Source organism: Dasypus novemcinctus, chromosome 4, assembly GCF_030445035.2.
Source record: "Dasypus novemcinctus isolate mDasNov1 chromosome 4, mDasNov1.1.hap2, whole genome shotgun sequence".
NCBI lineage: Eukaryota > Metazoa > Chordata > Mammalia > Cingulata > Dasypodidae > Dasypus > Dasypus novemcinctus.
This window is the reverse complement of record NC_080676.1, coordinates 4,047,006-4,052,665: the sequence shown is the minus strand read 5'-3', so window position 1 is coordinate 4,052,665 and position 5,660 is coordinate 4,047,006.

Sequence of the window (5,660 nt, the reverse complement as noted above, 5' to 3'; positions counted from 1 at the left end):
GCCAGTGCCCGTGTGGTGAGCCACACAGCAAGATGATGATAACACAATAAAAAGAGAGACAAAGGGGAGAGTCAAGGTGAGACAACAGAAACCAGGAACTGCGGTGGCACAAGTGACAGGTAACCTCTCTCCACATCAGAGGTCCCCAGGATTGAATCCCAATAAATCCTAGAGGAGAAAAATGAGAATAGTAGACAAAAAGATAAATAGATACAGAAGATCACACAGCAAATGGACACAGGCAGCAAGAACAGAGGTGGGGGCGAGGGGGTAATATCATTTGAAAAAATGAACATCAAATAAAAAATTAAATAAAAGCAAACATACACACTATTATAAAATGTTAAGTAATACAGTAGAGTCTGCTATGGAAAGTGGTAACCCTGTTGGGACCCCTTCTCCCCAAACACTGAAGTTCTTCTCTCCTGGGTTAACTACTTACAATGCTTTTTATCTTTAGCATTCCCAACAGTTATCGCCATACCACCAAAGAACAGGCTTTTCCTCCTCTATTTTAATTGCTCAAACTTCAGACAATAATAATTCTAACCTTTGAAATGGTTGCCTTTATTAAGAACATAATTATAGGGAAGTGGACATGGCCCAACTGATAGAGCATCCGCCTACCATATGGAGGGTCCAGGGTTCGATCCCCAGGGCCTCCTGACCCGTGTGGCGAGCTGGCCCATGCACAGTCCTGCTGTCAGCAAGGAGTGCCGTGCCACTCAGGGGCGCCCCTGCATAGGGGTGCCCCATGCACAGGGTGTACACCCCACAAGGAGAGCCGCCCTACATGAAAAAAGTGCAGCCCATCCAGGATTGACGCCGCACACACAGGGAGCTGGCGCAGCAAGATGATGCAAGAGAAAAGAGACGCAGTTTCCCAGGGCCACTGGATAATGCAAGCGTACACAGAAGAACACACAGTGAACGGACACAGAGAGCAGACAAGGCAGGGGGAAGGGGAGAGAAAGAAATAAAATAAATCTTTTTATAAAAAAACCTAATTATACCTCTTTTTTTAATTCTAAACTTTAAACATTACCTAGTTACTCCCCACAAAGTATGGAGAAGTTCAACTCTCCCCTGCAACTTTCATACAGTCAAAGTTGACCTCTCCCTTTGTGCTCATCTCTGATCTTAGGGCTGTCAACAGCTGTGGGCTTGCAGGGGAACCCCTCCTCACTCCCCAGTGTACACCTCTTGGGGAGATTGCTGGTACATGCTACAACAAGATGGAAATACGAGCTGAGGAAATAGCTCGCATTTCTGGAAAGGCCCCTTTGGGAAGACTTATGGTTGTGACCTGAGAATGTTAATTTGAAGATATGGGGCAGGGAGGACAGTGACATTTCTGTAGTCCCAGATGCACAGAATTGTGGGAGAGAATGTTGATTTCTATACAGTGAGGCATGATTTTAAACAATCATGTAATCTCAGGAAAATGGAAAACAACGTTTACAAGATTTTTTAAATTCTGTAACTAGAATTTAGTTCTTTTAGTGCTTACCCATAGGCTACTTCCAAAAAATAAATAGATCGCATTTACAATATTATGATTATGGAAATTTTATTCACTACAGATCCCAATAATGTGTTTTTCCTTTTCAAAAATATATTCTCTTTTGTCGCTAAGAAAGAATGCTCAGAAAGTTACAATCAAATACTTCATCTTTTCTTACACTTCTTCCAGTTTATTAACAATGCTTCATTTTTAATTTGCCTTATGGACAAGCAAGGCCATGTCTTTTTTTGTTCTTTTTTTTTTTTTTTTTTTAGCTCATTCATCTCTCAGTGCAGTCCAGCAGAGGGTGGTGTTTTATTGCCACTTTTTCTTTGAGAAGTTATGAATTACCAAAACAATCATGCATACCTTACAGGAATCCCAAACATTACCCCACCAACAGCACCTTACATTGTTGTGAGACATTTTTTACAATTGATGAAAGAACGTCATCATAATACATCTTTTGTGCATAGCTTTCCACTTTTCCTCGATATCCTGCGATTCATTTCACATTTGACAATTGAGGATCCTGCTGTTGCTTTGTTGAATGACACCCATTTTTTCTTCAACACTTTCTTCATGAAGTCCTTGAGCCTCCTGTTTCTATGTGACCGATTGTGTTCTAAGACTGCTATACAGCAGTTACCTCATTTTTGGATTCTGTTTTCCTGTTTCTTTTATTTCCTTTTTGGATATCTAGAATATATCCTTGAGTATTTTTGTTTCAGACATATGCATGCATGAAATTTAAACTTTCTGAATTATTTTTTAAAAAGATTTATTTATTTATTTACCCCCCCCCCCCTGCTCCCATTATCTTCTCTCTGTGTTCATTTGCTGTGTGTTCTTCTGTGTCCACTTGCATTCTTGCCAGTGGCACTGGGAATCTGTGTCTCTTTCTTGCATTATCTTGCTGCGTCAGCTCTCCGTGTGCGTGGTGCCACTCCTGGGCAGGCTGTGCTTTTTTCATGTGGGGTGGCTCTCCTTGTGGGGAGCACTCCTTGCAGGTGGGGCTCTCCTTGTGGGGGACACCCCTAGGTGACATCAGCGCTGCGCGTGGGCCAGCTCACCACATGGGTCAGGAGGCCCTGGGTTTGAACCCTGGACCTCCCATATGGTAGGTGGACGCTCTATCAGTTGAGCCAAATCCACTTCCCCTTTCTGAATTCCTGAATGCTTGAAATGCCTTTATTTTACTGTCACACTTGACTGATCATTTGAATTGGCATAGAATTCTGGATTCAAGTAATTTTCTTTTGGAATTTCGAAGGCGTTCTTCTTCATCTTCTAAAATCTATTGCTGTACATGAGAAATCTGGATCAGTTTGATTTTTCTTCTTTTTCCTATCTGGAAAATTTTAATACTTTCTTTTTCTTTGGAGTTCGGAAATTTCACTAAGATTTCTCAGTCTGAGCTTTTTTGGGTTTTTTTTTTTTTTGGAATTAATCTCTGTTGAGATTTGGTGGGGCCTTTCAATTGGAAGAGTTCCTTCTTTCTTTAGTTCCAGGACACTTTTTTTGTTTCTTCATAATTTCCTACTTGCCTTCTTTTTTGGGGATGGGGGTGTCCCCTTTTAGTTGTCTTCTGTATATATGTCGGTTTGCTGCAGCTGCCTTTCTACTTTTTAACCTTTCAAGTATAATTTCTCTTCGCTCTGTGTTTTGAGACATTAGCTCTATTTGCCAGGGGATCAACTTTGTCTTCACCTGTGATCTTATTATTCAGAAAGCAATTTAATTTTTATTTTTGAAATCCCATTTTAATTACTAAAAATACTTTTTGTTTTCTGATTGTACTTGTTTACTTTTAAATCATCCAAGTCGTCTTGTAGAGATAGAATTTTCTATTAAATTGTTATTGCATATCCTAATAAGAATTATTTTTAGGTTCACAATATTCTGAACTATGCTCTTTATCATCCCACATTATATCTTGGCAATTGTTGCACATCAGTACTATGAGCTAACTACAATTTTTAAATAGCTGTATTGTATTTCATTTTCTACAAACACATATATAAAATAACTACATAACTGTAATTATTTTAACAAGTCTCCTAATGACGGATATTTAGATTTTATATATGGCTATCATACAAATAATACAGCAATTTTTCTCTTTGTAAAAGTATCTTTGTACACATAGGTTAGTATTTCAGTAGAATAAATTTCTAGATTTAAAAAAACATTAAGTCAAATTTTATATGTACTACTCATTTTGATATGTATGATCAAATCCTCTTCTTTGACATTCCCACAAAGCTGGAAGTGAATTATTTTGTCTTTCCTTCTCTCCAACAAAGTGTACTGTCAGACTTAACCCCTCTGAACAGTGAAAATATGAAATAAATGGGGAAAAAAAGGAATCTCAGTGTAATATAATTTGTATTTTTCTTTTTATGAGTGATATTAATCAAATTTTTATATGCTGGAATGTCTTTTGGAATTATATTTTTGTTAACTATCTAGTTCAAATTGGACTATGTTTCTATTAAGCTATTGATATTTAAGTTTTATAGGAATTCTATGTGCTAACAAAGTTAGTCTTTTGCTATCATGTGTATTAAATGCGTTTACTTTTTACATTATTTAATGGTGTTTTTGCCATCCTAAATTTTTAAAAGACTTAAATTTTAGAATAATTTTAGATTTAAAGAAAAATTATGAAGATAGTAGAGTTCTTTATACCCCACACCCAGTTTCTGCTATTACTAACATCTTATATTAGTATAGCTCATTCGTCACAATTAACAAATACTGATACATTTTTATTAACTAAAGTCCATAGTTGATTAGATTTCCTTAGTTTTTACCTAATGTCCTTTTTTTGTTCCCAGTTACAATTCAGGGTACCACATTACCCCTATTTTCTCCCATGTATTTATTTGTTTATTTATTTATTCATTCATTTACTCAAGGATTTATTTATATTAGCATGGACTCATGGATATTTATGTTACCTTTCAGCTTATGATCCAGTGCTGCTTTAATTATTTTGCTGCCCAAATTGTTGTAGCTATGGCCATTTGGAACTCTTTCAGTTGGGTGAAAAAGAATAGACTCTGCCATCATTATGTTTTTTTAACACTATTTTGCTTTCTAGCTATGAGATCGAGTTGCTCCAGGCTCATCTTGTGTCTTTCCTGCTCCAGTCCTAGAATCAACCATTTCTCCAAGGAGTCCAGTTCTTTCATTAGGAAATGATATAAATCACCAAGGTCTGGGCATTAGGTATGTTTATTGCTATTGGGGAGTCATTGCTTCTAGACTCAACCTGGCTGGCAAAGCAAGGAAATACATGCGTGCATACTAGTTCATGTATATACACATATCTATAAATATTTCTACATGTAACTATATGTCTCTGTTTTAAACAAAAAATGAATTCATACTGATGTCTTCAAACTACAATCCAGCACCGCATGGATCCTTCTACTTTCCTCCCTTAATAATCTGCAGAATCTCCCTCCAACAGTAAGGCTCCCACCACCCATCAGCCATTTATTTAATTTTTCACTTCTCATATATATGTTTATTGGTTTCAGAATTGTTAACCTGTACCCTGAAACAACTTTATCAACAAGAATATTGTGCTTGAGTATAGAACATTTTGTTTTCAGACTTACTGACTCCTCTCATTTCCAAAATATATTTGTAATATGGTTAGATTCTTTTGTCACATTTTGTCTTCCAGCATGGGAAACTCTGGTCACCCAAATTCTTTTTATAATTTGCATATATTAAGTTTTGTTCTTTGTTCTGTATAGTTCCATGGGTTTTGAAAAATGTATAGAGTCACGTATCCACCATTAGAGTAAGATACAAAATAGTTTCACTACCTAGAAACTATGCCTGTGCTTCACCTGTCAAGCTCCCTCCTCCAACCTAACCCTTGCTGCAACTATTCTATTCACCATCTCTATAGTTTCGCCTTTTCCAAAATATCATATAAATGGAATCATAGAATATATAGCCATTACAGGCTGGCTTCTTTCACTTATCAATACACATTTAAAATTCATCTATATCTTTCTGTGACTTGAAAGTTCATTCCTTTTTAATTGTTGAATAATATTCCATTGCATGGATGTAACATTGTTTAATCCTTTTCTCTATCAAAGGGTATCTTGGTTGCTTCCAGTTTGGGGTGGTT